The sequence below is a fragment of the Amblyomma mixtum genome, chromosome 7, assembly GCF_055824585.1.
Source record: "Amblyomma mixtum isolate Tamu chromosome 7, ASM5582458v1, whole genome shotgun sequence".
In the NCBI taxonomy this organism is placed as follows: Eukaryota; Metazoa; Arthropoda; class Arachnida; order Ixodida; family Ixodidae; genus Amblyomma; species Amblyomma mixtum.
Window position 1 is genome coordinate 59,519,839 of NC_143018.1, and position 26,075 is coordinate 59,545,913.

General features: G+C 48.2%; 2 protein-coding genes across 10 annotated transcripts in view; one reads left to right on the forward strand and one right to left on the reverse strand.

The window, feature by feature from the left end:
• Positions 1-26,075, reverse strand: part of LOC149336202 (uncharacterized) — a 222,140-nt gene that overhangs the window by 176,473 nt on the left and 19,592 nt on the right. For 8 of the 9 annotated variants that reach the window (XR_016284230.1, XR_016284231.1, XR_016284228.1 and 5 more), the window contains 2 exons: positions 23,789-24,948; positions 19,880-20,464 (listed from right to left, as the gene is read on the reverse strand). The gene's annotated coding sequence lies outside the window, so the exon portion shown is untranslated. Of the gene's footprint in view, positions 1-45; positions 2,142-5,712; positions 6,332-6,960; positions 9,803-10,698; positions 12,679-14,490; positions 15,082-16,439; positions 18,955-19,879; positions 20,465-23,788; positions 24,949-26,075 lie in introns of all 9 variants that reach the window. The other variant, XR_016284232.1, reaches the window with a different exon arrangement.
• The window catches only part of LOC149336204 (uncharacterized), a 203,799-nt gene that overhangs the window by 100,921 nt on the left and 76,803 nt on the right, over positions 1-26,075 (forward strand). The gene's annotated exons all lie outside the window — the stretch shown is intronic.

Consider the following 26,075-nt stretch of genomic DNA (forward strand, 5'->3'; position numbering starts at 1 on the left):
TCGTAGCTTCCATATGCTAAATTGGCTGGGTGCATTTAAACGTACCAAGTCGACTTGTCCAGTGGAATCGCCGGCTCTGGACGGCTCCGTACCAGGGTGATGGCTGTTCGCAGTACACAGGACGTCCGTGTTGTAGCAGTGGTCTTCCGGGTGTCCGCAGTCTTCACGATTGTAATTTATAAGTGCTCTTCGTATAGATGATGTCATTCTATGAACCAGGTGTACCTTTTCACTGTTACCGACGCCGCTGCTTCGTTAGTGTTGTAGTGGTGTTAGATATTTGATCGTTTTGATGTCCTGGTAGCAAAAACACCTGCGATGGTAGAGGTGGCGACTATTTTCAAGACTATCTTTTTTGGCAGTGGTTGCGTCTCGTGTTAGTGGCTGTCGAGAGCGCTGTGTTCTAAGATTGTCACACTTGTTGCAGTACTTCTTGCTCATTTGTGAAATGTCGCGGCTTTGGTCTCCCAAGAAGATTATGGTCTTCTTACAGTTTATGGTGGACAAGAGGTGTCTGGTAGATGCTCGCTGCCACCGGCATGAGAAATTGCACCACCGCTTGGAGCCTCTTACCGCTCGCATGAATAGAAAATAGAATGCGTCGAGAAAAAAAAACGCATCAGTAGAAGTGGCGCCGCTATTTTCTCCAACGGTTCTCCAGTCAGCCACGGCATCAAGACACCCCGCTGATTGTAACCGCCAATAGGACCCTCATCAATACTCAGTGCGGGGACCTGGAGAAATTAGTCCCACCCGTATCAGCAATACTAGTAACTGAGGCCGATAACCCAGCGCCAGCTCGGGCCATACTCTTCCAAAAAAAAGTAAGGTGATACCGGCGATCGAAGGGGATTTACGTTTGGGTTTACAACCAGAGTTTCAAATTTATGAGCGTCGCTAATATGGTCCTCCTTCCTATTCGTCACTGCGCCATGGGACGTTTTGGCGTTTTTCCAGTCTGTGCTTGTAAAATTTGTTGTGTGATTGTAAGGAGATAGCGCCACCCAGCGGCGTTCGTGAGGAGAAGGAGAAAAAGCACGAGGAGCGCGTGCGGAGGGGAACGCGGGGCAGGTCGAAGAGGATTACGTGGCAGAGAAGAGAAGAGCGCGGTGGGCGACGGACGTGGACGAGTTCTGCTGGCTCCCCGAGTTCCGGGCTTGGGCCTTAGCCGCAGACGTCCGGGCCACCAGACCTGGACTTCCATCGTCGAGAGCCTCAACCACCAGGCTCAGGCGCTACTCTTCTCCGTCCATCCGTCAGCTGCTCTACATAGGCCGCTTCGGGCGCCTACGTGATTTTTCCGGGATACCAGACCTGGGAACCGTGCCGGGAGCCCATGAACGCTGACGCTGCGGTAGCGTTTCATCGACGTTGGAACGCCAAGAGACTCCTTGACTGCCCGACACCCAGCCAGTCCTCCCCGCTCGTTGCTCGAATAAGACAAGTAGTGTGAACTTTCCTCTTTGATTCTTTTTCCTGCATTTATCATAAGCACTTTGTTCTGTTCCCCCGTGTGTTTTTCCCGTGTATTGTTGCGTTGTTCTCTTGTTCCTTTCCTTTCTTCTCGCTCATATTGTAATTGGTTTCCTTTCCGTTAAAAGCCGCCTCGTTGATTGTTTGTACTTTGGTGTTTGTTGAAAATAAGACCTGCAATCTCACAGAGTCCTTACAGTGATATATCGTGTTGATGCTTAACGACATTGCTGTTGCTTGTGACTTTCTGACTGTTTCAAGTCTTAATTTTTCTTTGTTTTCACTTGTTCTCTTATCTTTCGTATTGTCGTTGTTCTTCGTGTATTGCTGCGGTCGCCATGTTTTTGTGACTTCGTGGAGTGGCTTTTCTGTGCCTCAGAGCTTGTGGTTGGTTTATCAGACGAACGGGCCGGTGCTTGTGTATGGTGGGTAGCGGGTACCAGACCGCCGGTATGAGAAAGAGCCCCAGTGCTCACTTTTCATGGCTGAGAGGCCAGCATGAAGAACGGGAGGAGTGCCGGTCTGGGAGCCTAGGATTAGTCTCTTGGATCTAGGTCTTTTGTCGGGATATCTGAAGATGTGGCCCTAGATGTCCAGCAGCTGTTCCTCCTTGCCACGCCAGAGGTGGTGTGGGCCACGCTGCTAGGCAGTCCTTGGTGCACGAAGGCCTGCAAAAAAGAACGCGGGCAGTTCACGAAATCTGTTGACCAGACCGCAACCTTTCCTACGTAAAGGCTCACGTGCGAATACTCAAGCAATAGCAAAACACGCCCTTGGATGTACAATGTCAAAGCAGGTTTAAAAAAAGTCTCAGGTTTAATATCTGGAACCTTACATTACAAAACCCATCATAGCCCATGCACTATGTGCAGTAGAGAGCTGGAGAAACTATTTCTTCAATCAAATTAGAGGCAATTTTTAACCTACGAGGTCATCCCAAAATTAAGGTCTCCAGTTCTTGTTTGGAAGACGGGGAACAATGAACACAACAGTATGGTGAGCAGCCACACAAATAGTTTCCCTGCGGCCGCAGCTCATTGGAGACCTTACTTTTGGGATTACCCTCGTACAAGGCAATGAATCAGCCAACATCCTTCGGGATCAGGTGGTTTGCCTAGGCTTCAGTAATGACTAATTTTGCTTATGCGGGTCCAAGCTGAGCATCAGGGCCTGCCACCTTTCTTAACTTCCATTAAGTGTGAGTATAAATTTTATTGGTTAGAGATCAGCAATATTAAGCGTTTACAGTGCTAGTGAACGGTTATTCGGAAATAACTCCATGAATTCAGACACGTGCTATGTTGAATGCAGGCTCCGGGAGTGCATTGGACCTTGACTTCTGGGCAGGAAAAATCTCGCACCTTTAGCAAATTCTTTTACTACGTAAGGAGCGCTAGTTTTGCAATTAGAAAACGGCGCCGTCTGTCTGTAGCCTAAGAAAGTGAAGCCTCCATATTCAAGGAGCGCGCCACACAAGCCGTATTCCCCAAATTACTTCCCTAGCTAGGTGCCTGGCAACCCACCAACCGCCGCCTTCCATAGGAGCCATCCATCATCCTGCTTTACCATTTAGTAGCTTTATGCGCCAATAACCTTCTTACCTTCACTATGCTCAAGGTCTCCACCAAATGTAGGCTCGCACACAACAGGAAGGAACAAGCAAAGGCGAAATTCTACGACATAGTGGGAAAGCCAACTGCCCTCCAGAACCACCAGACGCCTGTGCATCCTTTCTTCACCTTCCAGAAGCGCCACCCACATAAACGAGCATTAACGAATTCCCCCCCCCCCCTCCCCCTTCGCCGCTTGGTTCGTACGCTGAGCTGTCACCAGGGCGGCGCATACGTCAGCAACAGGCTTCGTTGTTCTTTTCTGCAGATTGAGAGGCACACACCAGTCCTAGGGGCACTTGAATTGCGAGACAGCGATGTGTGAGTTGTCATTAGGTTACGTAATGCATGCGCCGGAAAGAAACAAACTATAAGCCTTTGTTTGAGCACAGGTGCCATGGCGCTATTCATCAGGTAGGCCAGTATTTATCAGCGCTCGGCGGCGACGCTGGTTCTTAGCCGAGCACTGAGCGTAATTGCGCGCGCTGGCGAGAATGATGCATAGTGAAGAGCTTCAATACGGCTAAGTAGGCTTTGAATTCATTGCCGACCCACGGATGCATACCCTCCTGCATCGTTGTGCATTTCAATGAGGTCGCTGTAGAAGCGTTCAAGCCATGTGATGCAACAAGATGGCAGGAGAGCTAAGGAGCGTCTAGAGGAAACGGATCGCCTTAAGAGTTGTACGCCATACCAGGGAACCACTCGACGCTGATGTCGACGCCAAGATTATGCGGCCGCTCAGGGCTGAGGAAGGTGAGAAGGACGCCGGGGAAGACGAGCACCTAGCTGAGGCCGCAGAAGAGTAGTGATCGGGGAGGCTTCTGAAGGGTGGATACTGGGGGGTGGGCGGGTAGCCGGAGGGGTTAGGTGGTGCTTCTGGAGATTACCTGACTTTTAGGCTGCGTCTCTGAATTGGATTTCGCAGTCGCATTTTTGCTCCCGTTGCTGTGTGAGCTTCAAGTGGAGGCCCTGAGGGCTGTGGAGGCAGTTGGGTTGATGGTGGGTAGCGCTCCTAGAGGGCAGAGTTGTGTGGTTTGGTGGTGAAGGGTGGGTTGGACGGTTTAGGTGGGTAGAGGTGAGATGGCGATGTGGATTGTGGGGGTGGTGATGGGCGTATGAAGAGCCTCATACGTTGCCGAGGCTTAACGCAGACAATGCTGTCATCTTCGCCTAGTGTCACTGTTGTTTCTATCACAGTAACAAAATCATTCCGAAAATAAACCTCGGTAAGCCTTCTAGAGTTATTCAGTGCTGATCCGTCGAGCGAGTAAAGCCCGTTCTTATGGCATGGGGAGGAAAAATTACAATACGCTGCGAGCTTGATCCCTGCATACCGTACTGTTTTGAATAGGAAAATTACCGATTGCAGCGAATTGTAAAAAAATAGCGCTGCTTTATTACTCTATTGCTCACTGATACGATCTTCGTTCTGCTAGATCCCTCGTAAAATTTAACCCAAAGCTGCAAGGAGGGAAGAGGAGGACCTTTGCGCGAAAAAAATTAAGTATTTAGTCAATAACGGTGAAGACTGACCTTATTAAGAGAGGTATGCGCCATTCATTCTGCTTACAAGTGATCGGTAAACGTCAGCAGCTGCTAGCGAAATTCGCTAGACGTAGCACCGACCAATGGCACACCCGACAAAAAGCATCTGACTTCATAGGTTGTTCAATAGAGTTATTTACTATTAATCTAAAGTCTTTGATGGCTCATGCTCGCGGCCATGACTGTCTGTCCGACTGTTACATCTGTAGTGAAAGTCATAACTAATAAGTTAAGACTAACCAGACATTAACCAGTGGTCAACTAATTATTTGTCATGGCTAAAAAGTCATTAACCAATCAAGACTAGTTAATTTTCAAGCAATCATGAGTGGTTAGTCATGGGCCATGACTAATTAGTGATGACTAGCCAATCCAGGTCACCCCATAGCAGCCTCCTGTGTGCCTACGGCCGTCGTCTCGTTGGTGGATAACTGCGCATGCGCTAAGGTGGCGCCACTGTCGCGCGTGCTGCTCTCTAGCCAAACGCCTTGCAGCAGTCAGATGCGACGGATGCCTCCCACGAGATCTGCCGATTCTCCGGCGGAGCATGATTGCGCTGGCAAGCTTGAATGCAAACCTAGAGAGCGCCAGCAAGTTGCGCAGAAAGGCTTCCGCCCCGCGCACTTTAGATCGTCAAAGTGCCCCCTGAAATTTTCAGCAAAGTTGCGCAGAAAGGCTTTCGCCCCGCGCACTTTAGATCGTCAAACTGCCCTGAATTTTTAATCTAAAAAGCATCGGTGAAATAGCCATTCTGGAAATGTTTGTCTCAATAACAGCTGTATATAGCCACATTGCACTCCACAGTTATTGCTACCTGAGCTTCTAAAAATGAAGGCGTTATCGTACACACTTTGGCATGCATTCTCCCGATCTCTTATGAACAGGCTCGTATTAGATAGTATACATTCCCAGGACATGAATTTTCGATGCTTGGTGCTATCGCTAGCACAATATATGGGTACGTTTTAGCTGCGCTAGAATACAAGCGCGTAAAGGGATTCCGCCAAAAAGCTTGCGATTAGGTCAAGGTCATTAGCTATTTTTTCACTTTGCCAAAATGACGAACGAATGCTGTGCTCACCGGTACTACGTCCAAGGTGATCAGCATCAAGGGTCGGCCTCGATTGGGTCCATGGTGCGGGCATTAGTGTTGAGGAATCGCACAAAAAGGCAGCTTCGGTTATCGCTTGTGTCATGCTACTAGCAGTGTTGCCAGCCAACTTGTTCCAGGTTCTGTTGACGCTGTTGGGCGAAGGTCAACTAAGTTGTCCTCGGACCTTTCCTGTACTCGTCACATCTTGTCGAGCCTCTGCTTTCGTGTGTTTCTGTTGTGAAGTTTTCGTTGTATTGCAGGAAGCAGGTCTGTCCCTACATGTGCCGATTCCGCTGTGCTGTCTTCATTCGTGCTTGCTTTGGTTAGGGCCATGTCGTGTTGTGCTTTGAAGCGTCGCTTGAAGACCGGCCGCCATTCTCAAAAGGAAACTGCTTGCTGCCGATGATCCGGACAGCGGGTTGGCGGCGACTTCAGGCGCTGCCTGGATGCGACGATGCACATTTCTCCCGCATGCGCAGATTTCGCCCAGATAAACGCGGCGAAGCAGACATGGCTCGGAAAGCGCCACGCCAAGACACCTTGACTCCAGGAAGATGCAGCGTAGCCATCCGCGGCAAGTGTCCACCAGGTGGCCTGGACCGATAACCTGCAGAGACGCCGTGCTTGTGATCATCTGATGTTTTAATGCGACAGCCTAAGTCATATTATCTTAAAAGCCGGCCTCCGCCGTCTATGGAACGACATTCGGATGATATTAGAACATCTAATGAGGCGGCACCGAATTTCGTTTCAGTACGCATCTGTGCATGACCCAATGCATTACTTGGACATATGGATCAAGATTTTCACCTACCTCTGTCGGAACCTCGGTATTTCCAGCATCATCGTTCTATGTCAACATGCGCATGGTACTTTATTCTAGGACTCCAGGAGGTGACACACTGCAATCAAACTATAAATGAGCGTCGCGATTGCTTCGCTGTCACTGACCACGGCAGCGCCAGAAACATGCAGAACACTTGTTCATCTGCCTTTTAAGTATGTCTGCCGAATTTTTATTTGTATTTCAGTCGAGTCTCTCCGTTCATATCTAACATTCCATCCTGACACATGTCACCATGAGGGAAAATAAGTAACGCAAAGTTGCGACACTGGTTATTTGTCAGTAATTTTGTCTCACGCCGCCGCCACACAAGCTTTCAGGACCATATTTCTTTGAACATAAGTTTCTCACTTTGCGATAAGACAAATGAGCCAGAAGGCATAAGAACTCACCATGTTGCATTCTAGCTGGTAGCGCAGGCCATGGTGATGCTTGTAAGGGCCGCCTTGAGACAGTCCGTGGTGCGAACCCCGTCGTCAGTTCCATGCTTCCGGTCGCGGGTGCTTCCCATTTTGCGCCACTGTTGCCGTTGTGCCTCGAATGTTAGTCCTCGTAATTGTAATGGTAGTAGCATTACTAGGGGAAATAACTGTTACATTTGGGTTTACGGCGCTTCTTGACGGCTTGGATGCACTGGCGCCAAAGTACCACATCCGCAGCAGGCGAAAGTTCCTACATCCCTCCCTGTCCTATCACATCTGCATCCATCTTCTGCCCCTAGTGTCTCTAGTCTCATCCGTCCGCCTCTCTTTCTCTCACTCTTTCACGTATGTCGCAAACACAGATCTCATTGCTGCATAAAGCTTGAGTCGACAGTACTAATAGCCCCATAGTGTCGCCGTTGTGATAACAGCGTTTCAACTGAGTGTGGTTGTGCATTCTGCAGTGGTTCCACTGACAGGCGTCCTGACTGTGAGGTGTTAGCCTTGTTGTGTCGCACGGTAGCGGGGGTATATGTTGTATTAAGGCGGAAGCCTTTAATGCCTCATCGTTGTAAGCAGAAGTTGTCGACAGAAAATGTCACGCTTTTCAATTGGTCGAATTGGTCGTGACGTCACAGTGCGCGAATTTCAAACGGGGCCAATTGTACTTTGGCTACTAACCATGCAACCAATTAAAGGGATTGTACAGTGATTCTCCAAGTTAGTGGGACTTACTTAACCAATTAGCCTAATTAACCTTCCTAGTCAGACCTGATAAATAAATAAAACCGAGTAGAAAAAATGGCCGAGCTCGGGAATCGAACCCCGGTCTCCGGAGTGCGAGACGAGCACGCTACCACTCCGCCGTGCTAGCTCGATGGCTTGGAATGAACAAAGGCACGTCTAGTGAATACGGTATCTTCGTTCACTCCCATCTTCCTCCCTTCCCGTTACGGCGAGGTTTAGGTGACCACCGAGATATCAGACACTGATACATTTGCTTTCCTCAAAAACCAATTTACCGACGAGCAAGGCGTAGAACCTTCCTCAAAAAGCGTTGCATTCAAAGGGCAACGCATTGCGCCTAACGGGTGGTGGCGTTCCGTGGACCGCCTGGCAGCGCTACAACAGGCTGTCGCGTTCCACTTGGAAATGCGAATCTAAAGCGTCATTAATTTGCAGTTAATTAATGCACCAACAGAATGTGAAGTGAACAATCGCGTAGCAGAATGCAGCACTCAGGCTTTCGCCTTTCACCACTTTAGCCGCTAAAGTTCCTCGTAATTTTTGCAACCTCATGTTTTCGTTGCTGCGTTCGCTATAAAGAATGGTCGTTCGCGAACACTGCTGTGGGGTTTCTTAGAGCTTTGTTCGAGGAACCGAAGGAACTGGCAGAATCACCAGTCGCGTCTTGTGCTTGTGCTTTTGTTCTATTTATCGTTAATGGTGTGTGCCATTTCCCTGTAGGTGTTCGATGTGGCGTGGTTTTTATGGTGCAGTGTGTCTATGAGGCGCTTTGATGGTGCGTGTGGCGAGTGTGAAGCGTCAGGATTGCCAACAGCTCATGCACGAGCAACCACCACCGCCGCCGCACGGACTGCCCGATTTGCTTCATCGCCAGCATGAAAAACAGTAGGAGTGCTGTTGTGGGCACCAAGGATGTCTATTTGCGCAATCTTGCAAGGTCGCATTCGAACAGACGCTGCGCATCGACGCCTGAGGAGGCGTTCGTCATGCATTCCGCGGGTTTCCCTCGCACTCAGCATACTAAAGCCTTGGCCTTCAGAAGAATAGCATCGAACATATTTGATGCATTGCATGTTCTCCAGATCGTCTTCAGGGATTCGTTTTTTGCGTTTCATTCTAGTACTACAAAGACAGAAGTGCAGTTTGTGGCTTCCGTTTTGGTCGTGGATCCTTATGTTCTGCGATCAGTGCAACTGTCCTCGACTGGTTATTTGCATCCATAGCACTTCAATGTCAACTTACTGTCTTCTTGTTCCTTTATCTTCAGTTGTTCAAAGGTTGTGGTTCTGCTGCGCTTTTTGAAGCTCTTGATGCTGGCCTTCCTGTTTGTTGCTAATCTGCTAGCTATCGATAGCGAAGGCCTCACTGTAGCACTTGACACTTGATCGCGATTGTGACGCGGATTTTCAGATGGCTTTACTTTGTGTAATGTTGGTGCTTGCTTCGGTTAGTGAGCTCGTGTAATGAGAGGAGGGTTTTCGTGGTTGTAGACCATCGTTTTCATGGTGAAGAAGGAGTATATTCGGTGCTCTTCCTTGTAGTATAGCGACAGCTGAACTAGTGGTGTCGTTATGCGTGTTGTCGTCATGGCAGCAGTGATCAATGTGGTCGTGATTGTATGGGTTGTATATGTAGGTAGATGGGCGGTAGTCTTTTCGAATGATACCATTACTCTTGTAGTGATGGGATGTAGATCTTTGGTGCTGTTTAGTGCCTCGTATTCTTTATCAGTGGGTGCTGTGATGTTGTTAGTGTAGTTTAGGTGCCTACATATGGCGCAAGGGCGCATGCAACAGGAACTGAAGTGGTGTCGTGCGGGCGAATGTGTTGAAAAGGCGTTTTCCCGCGCATGAAGAACAAAAGGAGTGCCGACTAGAGCACTGTACGTAAAGAGAATTCCGCGGCCGCCGTGTTGAGAGGCTTAAACTGATCTTGCCTGCGAGGATTTTCAGACCGCACCATCCGGGCGTGCAGACCATGCTTCGGAGATATCCGGAAAGACAGCAGCGTTGAGGCGGCCTTCAAGGCATGACCAGAAGTGGTGACAGTTTGGCATGTAGGCAGCCTGCAACAAATTGAGGGCTTTGATTCAGCATCCGTGCGGTTCTTATTTAGTGCCGTATTCTATCATGACTTTGTGAAGCACTGAGAAACCGCCATGCACCTGTTTTTATTATAAATCGATTCTACACATTTCTTGTTCTGCGTTTGCTTCTTCGGAAGCGAAAGTTAAACTCGTGGTTGGAACAGCTTACCTTTAAATTATCCCGCCCCTAAAGTCTAGACCAAAACAACTTTTCATAATCAAACTTCGGGGCAGGGCACGGAATTTGCTGACCATCAAAAGATCTGTATCATAAATAAGCTTTTTCCAGCTGTCCTACAGTTAACATGGCAATGGCGGTTAAAATCCCAGAAATTGATGTTTCCGCGCTACCAGGGCAAGTTGTGTAGCGAGAGAAGTGGTCATGAAGTGATCATAGCAATGGCAGGGTTAGCAAGGTTTTCAAGCGCCTATTTCTACCTTCCTCGCTCTTCTACGGACTACCTAGTAAGACGGAACTGAAAAATGTCTCACATTCACAAAAGTGCGACCTGCGCCGCAAATACTGCGCCGAGCACACTCCTACGTCCACCACCTTACATTTTAATGAATGCTACACAAGCATTGACACCTGCTTTTAAACATGCCCGGTCGCCGTAAAGACCCCCCATATTGCACTCCTACATCGTTGTGCACATAGCTGACGTCTGAGTATCCAGACAACTTCAAAGCGATCGTAGCGGATAACATCATGATGCACACCTTATTAGCGACTGACTATTTCGAAACATATTGCACGCTACTTTCACAATCCACCCCTATCTATCCAGAGCACACTCTTTTTTGTACATGGCTATGTAACACGTGCTAACTTCCACTTTAAGATCTTAAAGTAGGCACTTCTCGGCTGCACTCACTTGTTAGTTCTTCCAGGGTATTAGGCAGCGGCTTGTCCCCGCTTCAGGCAGCAGACTTCGTCAAAGAAGCAGCCACCTCCACTCCATGTTGTTTGAGATGCTTGCTTCGAGTCTTCTTGGCAGTACGTCTCAAGAGTCTCGGCTTTAATGGCTTTGCCCTCGGTGCATACGTCTGGATGGAATGCTCACGGGTCTGTTGTCGAATCACTCCTAATGAAGGCAGCCGCTGAGACAAGACTTCATAAGCTGTCATCAGTGACTCTTTCTGGCGCCCCATGTCAGGTAACTGTATGCCTGCAATAGGCGTCACCATCGTAGGTCTGTCCGTTCTGTTTCTCAGCGTTCTTTCTGTTCAAATGAGCTAACGCCCACACTTACAAATTCCATTTTGCACCCCATGCTCAAAGCTTTGTTGCTAAACTTCGACTCTACGGGTGCACTGCAGTGCTGTTGTGCTGCAGTATCCTAGTGCCAATGGTTGTGGTTCTTCAGCATTCAGCGTTGCAATCTTTCGAAGCTGTCGCGCCCATGCTTAGGACGTTGCATAATCTGCGGTGTGTCGTCAATGCCCTTCGGAGTTTTGCTGAGTGCAGATGATATGCGATAGCTAAAGACGGTTTTATAGTGCACTTAGTGGCAGTCGGAATGACAGCTATAATGACTGTTGCTGTGAGTGAGCAGTTTAGAAGTTTGGTGTCTAGAGCACAGCTTTAGCTACTGTTGTAGGGTTATGAGCGTACTTGTCACGGCATCCGTGATTATGGATACTCTGATTCTGGAGAATGGGTGAATTGGTGCCTAGCGACACGTTCTTGTCTGCTGGGTGTTGTGTCCCATTCCGCATAGGGTGTGGGTGCAGAGGGTCCCTGGAATGTTCCCTTGCAACCGCTGAAACATGACTAGTGCTATTCAGCGAAGGTGCTGCAAAGCCGGATATCACCGGTGCATGAACAACAGCAGTAATGACCGCCTTCTTGATGCAGGAGTGGTGTTCGTAAGACTGCTTTGGACGCTTTCGATTATGGCTGATATACATGAAGTGCAGTCGTCATGGCAGCTGTAATCATTGCTGCTGTGATTGTGGAGGGTCGATGCACTGACGATTAGCACACGTTGTCTGTGGGGTGTTGTTTTCGAGTTGTGCTGTGGTGTGGGCATGCAGAGTGCAGCAAGAACATCAATAACAGCAAGAATGCCGCGCTCTTAAACTGATATTCGTAAGGGTGCGTGTTTGAGGCCATGGCTGATATACAGTTAGAGGTAGTCCCACAGTGTGTTCATGAGTGCAGTCATTGCTGCTGAAATTATGGCTGCTGCTGTGATTGTGGAGGAGGGGTGCATTGGCACCTAGCCCTTGGTGTTGTCTGCTGGGTGTTGTGTTCCCATTGTGAGCGTGTGTGTGTGTGGGTGGGAAGGGCGGGGGGGGGGTAAATTTTCGGCTTGCAACTGTCAAGAAGAACAGCGATGGTGGCGCCGAAGTGCTGCAAAGTGCTGCAAAGACGGAGATCAGCAAGTCCCGATAACCAGCAGAATACCTCTGTTCTGGGATGCAGCGGTGATTTTTGAGATGTTTTAGTGTTCTGACTGGGCCTACGCGTGTGCTTTAGCGCAAATGGTCTCAATATGTTGTTTTGCGGGAAAATCATGGCTGATGCAATTAGTGGCTGTCACTGAGCGGGTTGTGTGCCTTCGTGTATTTTTGTAAGAATTTTCTGCCGGCAGGTGTTCCGACTGGCTCCGAGTAGTGCACATGATTAGTGTCGCCATTACGGCGCACAGGGTCCGTCAGAAGGAGCATGACCGGTTCCACCCCAACCGAATCTCTCCAGAAAGCTTGAGTGCGCCGATGCATGAAGAACAGTAGGAGCGCCACCACGATCATCATGCCGCGGCTCCATGCCCTGACTGCGGAGCGTGAATTGTGCCACGAAACCTTCAGAAATGCCAGCGAGTCGGTGACAATGAGTCAGGTCCGATTACCTGCAAGCAATTGAAGATTTGGGCTCAGGATCAAGAAATTCTCCCTCCTTACAGTATTAAATTTTTTTCCTTCTGAACACCGCAACCCGTTTTTAGAAGATTCGGAAAGGTATCCAACAGTTACTTGCGGAAATATATGCCGTGTTTCCTTTTCTTGCATTCGAACATTTGCGAAGAATTGAAACTGGAAACCGTGGCACAACCTTCGGCAACTTTGTGTAAAAAAGGGAACGTGGGCGAAAGAACATAAATTTTCGTATTAGCAGTTGCACAAACGTAACCCCACATTCTCGCTTTAACACAGAGCACAGCCAATTTCATGCAGTAGAAGAGGGCCAGGCCCAAGATCGCGATTTGAACAAACTGAAGTGCGCGTGCTCTTAGCAGCAGCATCAATGGGAACCATGGCTTGTTTCTTTATATTGGATTTCTGCTACTGAATTTCTTTATTTGGGGTCCATTCGAAGGAGATAACAAAATATTTGCTCCTTGAAATTCGCATATCGTGGCGATGGGCGTATTTCCTAAATTGATAACCTCTTAGAAAACGGACGCTTCAGTTGTTCGCAGATACTTAAGCCTGGAACCTTATTTGAGGCCGTAATAAGGGTCCAGACTGAAGATCATCAAACAACCGAAGCATCAGTTTTCTAAGAAGCTCTATTCTCAACGTGAACTTTTGAGTTAGGTTAATTATAGAACCATTGGGTAACAAAACTAACATAGGCACAGCTAAAAATACGCTATACTGATCAAAACTGCCCACAGAGCAGCCGGCGACTAACACAACCCCTATTTGTGCTTTAGCCCACATCAATCAACAAAATTTTTCTCAAAATGAAACTTTTTATGTTTTCCTTCTAGCACATCTCAAAATAAAATTTTTTATGAATTCCTTCCAGTACTTCTAAAGTATGAGTCACCGACGTTGACTTGTAGACATTGATATTAGTGCTTTCAAGTCTGGTTGTCTAATCATTGTTCCTATTCAAACGTTTTCATTGCATCTTGATTACTGTGTTTTTGTAATTTGCTGCCGAAAGTCTCTTTTCCACTGACGTTTTAGAGTTATTTTTTCATGAGTTCTGATTCGCCTCACCAAGCTCCAAAATTATCGACTGCTTGCTCATAAACATTGTAATGTAATCCACTAATATTTGCAATGGTTTCGGTCCCTAATGAAACAAAGAGAGAAGGCTCTTGCAGGTTATTCAGTGAAGGCAAAAACAACATTCCTGAAGGCTTATGGATAAACACTTTGATACAGTGCAATGCAGAGCGCCAGGGTATATGACAGACAACACTGTCAAACCAACACATTTCCAGTGCTTTTCCTTTCTGAAGCCCCTACTCTGATTGCATTTCTTTAGGCAGAAGCTGCACTGCGGACATTTTCAGAGCGATTATGGTGTGATTGAATAGAGATAACCAGCGGCCTTCGCAAACCTTCTTTGGTGCTCTTTGAGAAAAAAACGTAATTACTCGTTCTGAGAGCCAGGTGCTTTGTGGCATTTACAGTTAAGTTGCTTGGGCTATAGTTTCCGCTATAACCACGCCTGAACTGTAAACGCGTAGTCTTGTACGACTGCCGTCACTTCACGTTATTTGGACAGATACGTAGGCCTGAGTTCGTGAACACGAATGGTAGCAAAAAAGGGGGCAAGCTGTCCTCTAGCGCCCTAACCCCAAGTTTTCAATGTGGTTAGACAGTTTTTTTTCTTTGTTATTCCTGGTGATGTCGCAACTCCTAACCCCCTAGGATTGATTCCTGCTGCTTGCTACATGCAAGAAAATAAGCAAAAGCTCACTCACAGTTGCTAAACTCCGTCGGAAGCCATAAGGAGCTAGCTGCCTCAAATGGCGCCAATGGCGCAGTCGTAGCCACGGGGAGGAAGCCATTTAACACCAGCCCATTAGCGTGCATGTAATGGGGGTGGCATGATGTCTTCGTTCCTTGTCCTTGCTCTTGTCCATGGCGATGCTGACTGAGTGCACCTATCGTCTGCGAAGTTCAGCTGCTATGATCGTGGCCTTCCATCTTTGCTTGTCCTTGCTCTTGTCCATGGCGATGCTAACTGAGTGCAGCTATCATCTGCAAAGTTCAGCTGCGATGATCGTGGCCTTCCATGTGTGCCTCTGCTTGTCCCCACTTCCTGTTTTCAGGAACCGTCTTACTGCGGATGACCTCGAGGCGGGAGTGCTGGTCACTTCCACCGGCATGAGAAACAGAAGCAGTGTCCGATAGCTTGCAGAAGAGAGCACATGTGTTGAGAGCAGTGTCCGTACGACTGGTTCATAGGTCGCCTTTGATTGCCAGGACACCTCGGGCGGCTTTTTGCACGTACGGAATTCCAAAGCAAAGGTCCGGGAGCGCAGGAGGCAGCACTATTTTGGTCCGCTAACCTGCAGAAAATTGACGGTTACTGTTATTTGATGGATGCTATCAAACACGATTTATATGCTTGTTGGCCGTAGTAATTCCGCAATGTGCACTGCTGGAGGCCGTCTGGATTTCCTAAAAGCTGATTACGAACCATACCACGCTACATCTAGCGCCACCAATGCCAAAATCGAGTATCTTCAGTTGGTTTAGTCTTGCGCTCGTAGTACCAAATTAGCAGCGCTAAGCAAGAATCGTGTGCTGTTTTGAAGCATAAGACGATTTAAAGCCAGCTGTGCGGAAATTTTGTACACCGCTGAGGGCCGTCTCCGCCGTTTGAGAAGAAATTCAGAGCGCCGCGGGACCAGGACATAAGTAGAAATGCGAGGCGTCCCTATAGCTAGTTTCCTTCTGTTACTGTCTGCTAGCACTCTTCGCTATCTAGCGAGCTCGCAGACGATTGGCATGCGAAGAAACTCAATGCTTGCAAAGAAAGGAAGCGGCTGACCACAGCAGATGTTTGGGCGAGCCTGTGTTCTGTAGTATCCGCATATTGGCAGTGGAGAAAAAAAAAAAGAAAAACCGAAGCTTCGTAATTTTTGCACCTCCGTCGTTATTCCTTGTTTGTTCATTGAGTGCTTTGCAAAAAAAAAAAATTCTCTACATATGCGTGTTATCAGCAAGCATAATACATTTCAAACTACTTTGCGGTATTCGGATACCTTAAGCGTAGCGCTGGCTTCGGCATAGGCCAGGCAGAAAACACTCTACTTAGATTTTTAGTGACTTTTTCCCTGCGATATTTCTGATGTCGGGTTCCTATTAAAAGGCAAAAACAGCAGAGGTGGTCACCGGATGACAGGAGCCGGACACTATGGTTCTATGGGGCTTAACATCCCAAAGCGACTCAGGCTGTCAGGGAGGCCGCAGTGAAGGAATCCGGAAATTTCGAGCACGCGGCGTTAAACGTGCACAGACGTTGCACAGTACACGGGCCTCTAGCATTTCGTTTCCATTGAAATGCGACCGTCGCGGCCTTAATTGAATGCCTACAATGTATTTGTGGCTGTTTAGAACGCAAAATTTAACAGGCTTTCCCGTCCGACCAACTTTTTTATGAAAACAGAGTTTGCACCCTGCTGCGGCAATGTTAGTGCACCTGAAGATCCCCAGGAATACGAAAGTATTCTTGAGCCCTCCACTACGCCAATTCTTTCCTTCTTTCTTTCCTCACTCTCTCCTTTAATCCCATTCCCTTACTCTGCAGTTAAGGTGTGCACCGTGAGGTGAGACCGATACTGGCCTATTTCCTTTCCTCTAAAACAAATTTTCCCGCAAACTGCGAGCCCTAGAACAGTAGGCCGGCTGCGTTTGGACTCACCTTGCTTTCTTTTCCGGTGGAATCACAAGATGCGGACCCCTGATGGCACCAAGGTAGTTGCATTCCACAGTGCACAACCTTTCCCTCGTGGCGGTAGCGTAATCACAGCATCGCTCTTCGTGGTGCTTGTGTCTGTAGTCTCGATGGCTAAAATACGTATGCAGCTTGTATAGCTGCGGCCGTTTTGTGAACTAGGGGTTGTAGGACCTCGGTATAAAGGTTGTTCCCTGCGGTGACTTACGATGGGTAGCCGTTGTATTCGTGATGTCTGTCTGTAGTCCTGATGTTTCGAGTATATTCGTGCTGTTTGTGCAGTTTTATAATGTTCCGCGTGTCAGTGCTGAGATGTCATTGCATCGCATCTCTACCTGGTGCCAATTAGCTCTACTCGCACGAATAATCCTTTAGTTTGAGGTTGTTTCCATGAAGTCTGGTTCTCGCAGTGGCGGTTGTCGAGGTTAGTGTGTCCATTAATTTGTTAAGTGTTGTGGCTTTGCAGTCTAAAAGTTTACATAAGTTCTATTGGAGGTTGTGGTGCATATAAGGTGTATGGGAGGATGTTGGACGCCACCGGCATGAGGAATAACAGCAGCGCCGCCCCATAGCAATAATTGCCGCCAGCATGAAGAACAGGAGGAGCTCTACTCGCACGAATAATCCTTTCGTTTCAGGTTGTTTCCATGCAGCCTGGGTCTCGCAGTGGCGGTTGTCGAGGTTAGTGTGTCCATTAATTTGTTGTGTCGTGGCTTTAGTGTCTCATGTTTACCACATTTCTATTGGAGGCTGGGGTGCATATAAGGTGTGTGGGAGGATGTTGGACGGCACCGGCATGAGGAATAACAGCAGCGGCGCCGCATAGCAATAATTCCCACCAGCATGAAGAACAGGAGGAGCACCATTGTGGGAGCCAAGGAAGAGCCTTTCGGATCTAGGTGCAATGTCCGCGCCGGACTAATGCTATGCCCACTAAATCTCCGAGCAGACACCTTAAACAGCTGTCCGTTGAAAGCTGGCTGTACACATCTTGCAGCGTGCTCCCTCTTGTAAGGTTGGCCCCCATGCCAGGTGTCCCCGCTACAGTTCCGCTATTTCCATGGGGTACAATCGTTGTGGTGGTCGTGATACAACAGTATAGTTTTAATGCTTTCTTGATGTAGCTATCACTGTGAGGTGTCCAAGCTTAGTCATAGCTAAAAAGTCACTCTGCGCTGGTTTGGGTTTTATTCTGCAAGGACGACTTAGGCCAAAGAGCGCCAAAACGATGTTTCATTAAGTCTGCTTGCTCTTGGCATATTACATTAAATAGAAAGAACTGATCACAAATGGTGCTTATTAAAAGGCTAAACTCCCAGCGTACAGCAAATATAGAACTAAGGCATTCCTGCATGGCTAAATATATGCAGGTTTAAAACAAACTGCAGGTAAACAAGCAAATTGCAAGGCATTGCCACGAGAAAGCGGACAGGGAGTTCCCCCCCACCGTGCATGGCTACGGTGCCCTCTTGTCTGTGGCAAGGTACCCTTTCAGCCAGAAACCGCGAAAAAAACCGCTGCATGCTCTTTAAGGTACAGGTGCTATTAACGCAATATATAACCTGGGAAGATGATGTAATAATATCACAATAGAAAAAGGTGAGGATGATCAGTAAAATCTTTCGAAGTGAGCGCGACGATGCATTTCTCTTGGTCTTTCTCTTAGTAAGGATATGAATAACTGAACGCGGGCCACTGCACGGCTTTTGTTCGACGGGTTGAGCTCTGAAACGTTAAGTACCGTGCGTATTATGTGTCAGATTCGCAGTATGGAACATAAATTTGCAGAAATGTTTTTGTGGTGGCAATCCTTCCCTTCAATTATAATTGCTATGTGAACTTGTGCGCATCGGCGTTGTTGGTGCCATTGTTGCATTGCACTTCCGTGGGTATCGTTAACATTGTCTTTTATGCCTTTACAATCTTTCTGTTACTGATACTTTTAAAGTCAGGTGCTGCGATTGTTTTGCAGGTTGCGCAGCCTGTACTTGTAGCTGTTTGCTAAGCCGCTGTTGCGTCTCGTGGTGATGTTTAACTGTTGTACTCTCGCTTTTTGTGTTATGAGGTGGTTGTGGATGCACATTCGATAAAACTTGTCCCTGATTTCCTCTGGTCTTGCGCTAAGTCATGGCTGTTTATATGGTTGTTCAGCTTATACTGTTATGGACACAGTGTTTATGGTTTTTGCGATTCAGCGTTTCTAGGTGTTCGGTCAGTTTTTCAGATGATCGCGTTTGTTGTGAGTGTCGGTAAAGGCAGCGAGGCCGGAGGCCAACAGCGGCATGAAGAATAGCACGAATGCCGGATAGGGGAACGGCCGAGAGGCGCGCACTGCAGCCAACATGAAGAACAGGAGAGGTGTTGCTGAGGCCACCAGGCATCTGTCTCTTGGTGCTATGGAGGTCTCAAGAAACAGACATGGATGGCTTGCAAGGGTCCGTCCGCGCATGAGTCTGCAGTCCACGCCACAGGTGATCTAGAGCTGCGAAATCAAAGCCACGCAGCGTTGCAGTGCACTCTTATATTGACCAGGCTCTCCGCTTCCCACCCTATGTCGTCGGATTGACTCCCAGCAGCAGGAGACGCGTTTAGACGCAGGCAATGCGCGAAATGCGCCTTTGTGCTGTGCGATACTTGTCTGTGCGCGTCAAACAAGCTCAGGTAGTTCAAATTTGGAGTCCAACCCTTTGGCCAGCCTTATAGCTTGCGTGTCCAGCTCCGGGACGCTGAATGCCACATAGCGCTCACGGGAAATTAATCTCTCTGTTGTAAATGAGCCGAGTTTAGTGAGTTCAGGGATCGAGAAATATGAACGCATAATTCAGATGAACAATACTTTTGTGCCAAAATATGCTCAGCAATAATACGAAAATTCGATTTCAGCCTTCTAGAGAGCAGGGGAAAAAATGAGTTACCTAGATGTTTTTTAGGACCACTAAGCCTTTTATTTGCGCTGATTACACTAGCATTGACAATCTTACGGAACACTTTTAACATGGCTGATATACTTACTAACAAAGGTAAATTAGCTAACCTTTCCGCCAATACATTCAATGGGTTGTTAGATAAAAAGATCTACAAGAAAAAAAAACAGCATGTCGAGAAACGATTCTTTCAACGCTTTTTATTATCTCAGTGATCTTAGCTAGAATATACCCAGTACCCAAGGGTGATTGCATGTGTCGCACGAATAATATTCATCAAAAAAATCATCTTTCAATGCACGCTGCCATAGCAAATTTTGGCGCTATCATGCTGTCCTAACAATTTTGTCGCTTTCAGGAAATTTTCATTACCGCCACAGATTACAGGCGCGCAAAAGTGACAGTCACCAGAACGTTTGCCGACAAAGTCACTACCTTCTACTTGCCGCCTCTGCAATAATGTGGAACTCGTACTATGCTCACCGGTACTGCGTCGTGCTGATTGCAGTCATTGGGTCCGTGGCTGAGATGTAGTCGTGAGGAGCCGACACATTATAGAGCTGTTTCGTTTACCACTTGAGTTCCATGTCGTCGTCGAGGGCTTGCTTCTGCTTGCAGTGTCCGTTCCTGGATGCATCCGACGTGTTGCCTGTGGCAGCGCCCCGTTGTCCCCTGGCAGTGTCCCGCTGTTTTCGTGTTGTGGTCGCTTGGGTGTGTATTGTGGTTGTACTGCAAGGTTTCCCTGTATTGGTGCAGGCTTGTCTCCATTTGTGCTTGCTTTGGCTAGGACCATGCTGTCCAGCTGAAGCTCTCAAGAAGAACTGGGTTGATGTCGATGACCTTGATGCTAGGCGGGCGACCGTTGCCCTCTACATGATGAAGAGAGGAAGCGCCAGATGGAACACTAGCTCCTCCTTGAAGCACACTGCTGAAAAATGGCAGACGTTTGTTTGTAGAGCTGGCGAACCAGCCGGTTCACGACACCAGCACAAGTCCCTGCCGAGACTCTGGTCTCCCGAAAGAGGCAGTGTCGCTGCTTCGCAGTGTATCAAGCAGGTCTTCTTACACCTGCAAAGAAGCGATAACGTGCAGGTTAATGTCCACAAAAGCTGTGCTGATCGTCACCTTCCAATATTAAATATCATAATGCTGACCTCGGGTTGCGGGAACAGCACACCATACCAGAAAACTCTTATTTCTGGTGAGCAGTTTGCATTGACTGTTTTGCGCTGTTAACGAGGATTATTTACCCACGTTAAGCCTCGTACTATCTTGCGCAGTCTTTACAAATGTACGAGCAATGGTTTGCTGTAAAACAATAATGTGCTCCACTGCTACTTCCTCTCCAAAGCTTAGTAAAGGTTGATAAGGTTTATAACCCATTAATAATAATAACGACCACAGCAGTGGCTTAGTGATGTATTTGATCCGAAGAGCCCAAGTCTGTCTGCAGTGACAGGATTGCATGCAGACGATTTGCAAAGTCGATTTGGGATGTCATTTCTCGATGAAGAGCACCCAGGATTTGTTAACTAACCCAGGGTCCAATACGGCATGCCTAGTATCTGAGAGCATTGTTTTGGCAAGATTAGTGCTCCTAAGTATAGAGCACGCGTGTGATAGGTCTCTCACGGTAACGGTGGTAGGACAATTAGCATTGAAATAAACTCTCCATGAGCTGAACTTTTATTATCTCCGGTGCAGAGTTTCAAACAGCATTAAAAAACGGGGATCAAGGCTAGTGCACATCAAGGCTAGTGCGTTATAAAGAGCACATCACATACGGACGCAAAGGCTAAAGAAAATATGAATACACCCACAAGCCTCCAGATTAAACGGGCTGAAACTGAGCACCGAAATGCAACAAATTGTGCTTATCAACAGTAAGAATAAATTGCGAGGATTACAGGCACTAATTGATACAGGCTACGTTGTACACCGTATAGAGAAAGGCTGCTGATTGTTTTAGATCAGGTGGGGTTCGTAATGCTCTGAGCTCGCAGTGCACATGGGCCTGTTTTATTAATGCAACAGCGTTACCGCTCCTGTCTCCGGCGTCTTCACCAGCGTTGAGAGAGAAAAATACCAGGAGAAGCAACCTGGGTGGGCCACCCAGATGACCTTGACCAGGTCAGATGACCTTGTGGCGTCATCACAACCTGCTCCACCAGATTGTGAGCAAATTGACCACCGTCTCAGGTGGCAGTTAAATGACTGGTCACGAAAGGACGCTCGTTTAGAGCAACCTGGGTCGCACATGCCTCACCGGTGGCAGCAGCTGCCATCGCAGGGCAGCTGGACATCGTCTAACCGCTGCACCACTGCGCCATGACTGCTTTCCTGTCTCAGTCCTACATTCAACGATGTGAGTGATTGCAAGCAAATATTAACTTTAGTGATCGCCGTGTTAATGGCGTCAAATAGCGATGTCCTATGTGGACAGTTTCGACGTGAGTAAATAGATAAACACTGCTAATAGCAATTATCTAAGGAGCAATTATCTAATTGCCGCCGCGGTGGCTCAGTGGCTATGGTGCTCGGCTGCTGGCCCGAAAGACGCGGGTTCGATCCCGGTCGCGGCGGCTGAATTTCTTTGGAGGAGAAATTCGAGGCCCGTGTACTGTGCGATGTCAGTGCACGTTAAAGAACCCCAGGTGGTCGAAATTTCCGGAGCCCTTCACTACGGCGTCTCTCATAGCCTTAGTCGCTTTGGGACGTTAAACCCCATCAACCAACCAACCAACCAATTATCTAAGGCGCGGCCCAGTCTCTACCCACAGTCATTTTGGATTTCGCCGTCATCGACTGTCTCACTCGAGACAGTGGGCCGTGGCCGCCTAGTTACAGCACCATCGAAAAAGTAGTTCTTCGAATATTTGTCGTCAGGTAACTCAGCCATCGGTCATTCAAGTAGGAAAAAGGGGGCGTGCATTAAAAATTTCTTGTTTTCAAACATATTTCGTGCTCTTCTTTGCTGCGGTCAATGTATTTTACAGGATTCCATTTTGCATTTCACCAAAGATTCTAAATGTGCTCTGGAGAAGGAGTCAAGGAAGGAATGTGGTAGTAGCTTTGTCGCTACACATGATAATTTCCTTCATGAAATTTTCCTGAAGCAGCAAGCAAGAGTTTATATTAACCGCCTTTATCATTTCACGTCATAAAACTTCATTCCTTTAATGCTTCTGCACCTATTGTGTACCACCACAAGCACAATGAGTGCAACAATTCCTTCATAATTTTAGGCGCCACCTATTAATTCGCTTTTACCATACGGGACACATTTGGAACAATACGGAACAAACTGAATAGCTTGGCTGGTTTCGTGTCAGTAAATGCTCAAGATCACCAAGTGGAAAATAAGCAAATTGGTTTTTGAGGAAAGGAAATGGCCCAGTATCTCTCTAATATATCTCGGACACCGAAACGACACCGTAAAGGAAGGGACGAAGGTGGGAGTGAAAGATGAACTTTAGAAAGACGTGCCGTAGTGGAGGTCTCAGGAAAAATTTCGACCAACCGGGGATCATTAACCCGCAATGACGTTCCACAGCATACAGGCGCTTTTTCCGTTTCGCCTCCATCGAAATACAGCCGCACGGTCGGCTTCGAACCCGGATACTCCGGATCGGTAGACGAGCGGTTTAACAACTTAGCCACCGCGCCGGGTGACTGCCAAGTGCAATTTTTCGTCCTTGACCATGTTAAACTCACTTCCAAGCACCCGTTTCATCCAGTCTCCTAGAATCCTTTTGCTCAAACATTGCTTAAACATGCTCTGCAAAGCGCGAAGGCGCTGCTTAACGTGTTCCCAAGCAAGAATCTTGTGCCTCGGTGTAACTCGGGTAAGCTCGCGGGTTAGTTCGGAGGAGCGCCGCGCAAGGTGCAGCCAATGGGAAGCTCAGGTAATTTCGAAGCAGTGTCGCGTCAGCTGTAACAATCACCTTGAGGATGACCTTGGATACATATAGGAAAGCAACAGCCCATGCGGAAATAAACAGTTGCACTAGTTAGTGCACGACAGCACTATGCTATCTATTGCGGCATCCGATCACTCCACCTGTTAAACGGCAACACACTTGCGCTGTGCACTGCCCACTGTAGTCTTCAACTGCCAACTGCGGCGCGAAAAGATCACATTAGCTTGAACTTCGATCAGAGTGTCATCATCTCATCATCATCAGCCTGACTGTGCCCACTGATACGCTTGCCTTATTTTTGGGTCCACTCCGTTACCCTCGCCCACAGACGTTCAGACGACCCAGCAAAGCAAGCCCATAAGCCAACCAGGCTAAAGACACACTTCAGCACGTGTGCTCGGTTTACCTTCGTTAAAACCTTACTCCCTTATTCTCCACATGTTAGAAATCGATAGATTGCGAGTAAACTCACCGTGTTGCACGAGAGTCTCTTGCGAGGGCGAATCGCACACTGCGATGCAGCATTGACGGAGCAGCAATGATGGAAATGCTGGCAAGCAGTGCACAAGGCCCACAAAGCACACCCTGGTAATGCATGAGGTTCCTTCCAGCCTTCGCGTCGCAGGTGCAACGTCCTGTGGGATTAAGTCCTGTCCTGCTTGTGAAGTTGGTAGTCCTCTTCATAAAGTAGAGGGGCTCATCTGTCATGTTATCAGGTGATATAATCAAGATGAACAGATATCTGCGGGCTCCTCACTGATCAGGTTTTCATGTTGTCTCTTACTGTCAGGTGATATAATCAAGATGAACAGAGGTCTGCCGTCTCCTCACTTATCATGTTTCCATGTTTTCTCTTACTGTGAGGTGATATAATCAAGATGAAATGAGGTCGGCCGGCTCTTTCTGATCACGTTTTCATGTTGTGAAGAGGCGCGTCTGTTGTAGCTGGTGATAGTGTCCGTGTGGAGGGCGCCATTTTCTAAAAATGGTTGCACATGTGTCGGTAATGTTGTCGCGGTGGTGTCTCCAGGCGGATCGCTTTATATAGGGTATATTTCTGCTGCCTGTTTGGTTTAACTGTTTTGTGCTGCCATGGCTGCCGAGGTCGCAGTGACCATGTTGATCTGCTTGTAGTGATCGCTGCACGACCGCAGTCGTCTCGGGGTTCTCTGTGTTGTGTGAACCGTGGTCACGCATTCGGTCAAATCTGTCACGTATTTTCATGCTGTGTTCGCTGTCCTTTTGTGTTTGTTGTGCTTGTGGGCTTCCCGGAGATTCGCGCTCTGCTTGTTGTGGCAGTGTCATCTGAGGCGTGAGAAAGTCGTGGGGTTCCAGTGTTTTTGTTGTTGGCGCTTGTTGCGGTGGTTGGCAAATGTTAGTCGCTGTGCGGCGGAGGCTGCCGGCATGATGAACAGCGGCAGCGCTGCCGAGGGAATGGTTCGAAGGCACCGCCATCAAGAAGAACAGGAGTAGTGCCGCTGTGAACGCCATCTTTCAGGTCCCTTGGCTCTTGGTTATTCCTTGGGACACATTGAGCAACGGCCGAGGCTTGCTTCAAGGGTGCGTGCCGACAGCAGCGTATGCAGGCCACGACAGAGATCACTACGGGCAGTTTGACAGCGGAATGAAGGCCTGCAAAAAAAAACATCGCACTCCTTTAAAATTGAGGTGTCTGCTTGCCTCCACCTTGCAATGCATTAACTACAGAAAGAGGGCAGAATGCTGTGTCGTATCTTCTTTGTTCAGTCCACATTTGTTGCGCTGTATACATGGTAGCAAACAAATCAACTCGCTTAAGTTGCGACATCCTGATAGCCTACCATAACGACCGGGGCCTCCACTTTTTTGAAGTATTGCTGCGGCATGCAATACCTCGGTGAATAAAACAAGAGCGGCTGCATAGTAAATGAACGAGTGGCTCCGATTGCTTTTCTAATAGGCAAGCACGTTGCAAGGGATCGGTAGCGTTCGCGGGGGTCATTGGAACGCGGCTGGGGGCACTCAAAGCGGAGGGTATCCTTTCTTGGAACGCGGCCGCTCGCGAACGCGCCGGCAAGTATACGGGTGTCCCCCCACCCGCGGTACCGATTCGCACACGTGCTGGCACGGATGTGTATTTGTGTTTGTTTTTATTTTACTTTGTGGTAGAGAGGGTGGTCTACCTTGTAGAAGCCGGAGGGCTGGCCATACCCTTGAAGAGCCAATCATGTTAAGAGCACAACATGATTGGAAGCTGCAAATGTGGGCCGGGCCTTGATGTCTTTAAAACCGGGCTCCGGTGCCAGAAAAAGGGTTCTGCGCTAAGGTGAGATGCAACGCATCTTCGGCAACGCCGAGTAGGGGTCTCCCCTAGTGATTAGCCAGTTCCGCCCTTTTTGTTGTTTGTCCTCGTGCCGTTAATTTGTCTCGAGTGTCTAAACTTCTATACGCTGTAAATATTTGTATATAAAACTTCAAGTATCCCTTTTTGTTATCCCTGTGTCTTCAAGTCTTCAAGTTGAAACCACCCGTCTCTGGCGGGGCACCGCTGGTGCAAGGAGAGTAGAAGAAGAACCTGAAATTTACTGGCGCAGTTGACAGGATCCTGCGGCCATCGGAAGACGGCGCAGGAAGAAATTGAACGCAGGGAGAAAGGCGACGATCAGGCAACAGCAGCGTTTGAGACAGGACCTGCGGAGAGACGGCGGCAAGGACGCAAGGACCACGGCAGTAGTCCAGCGACGCGGGACTGCATACGGTCCAGAAAAGCAGCGCGTCGA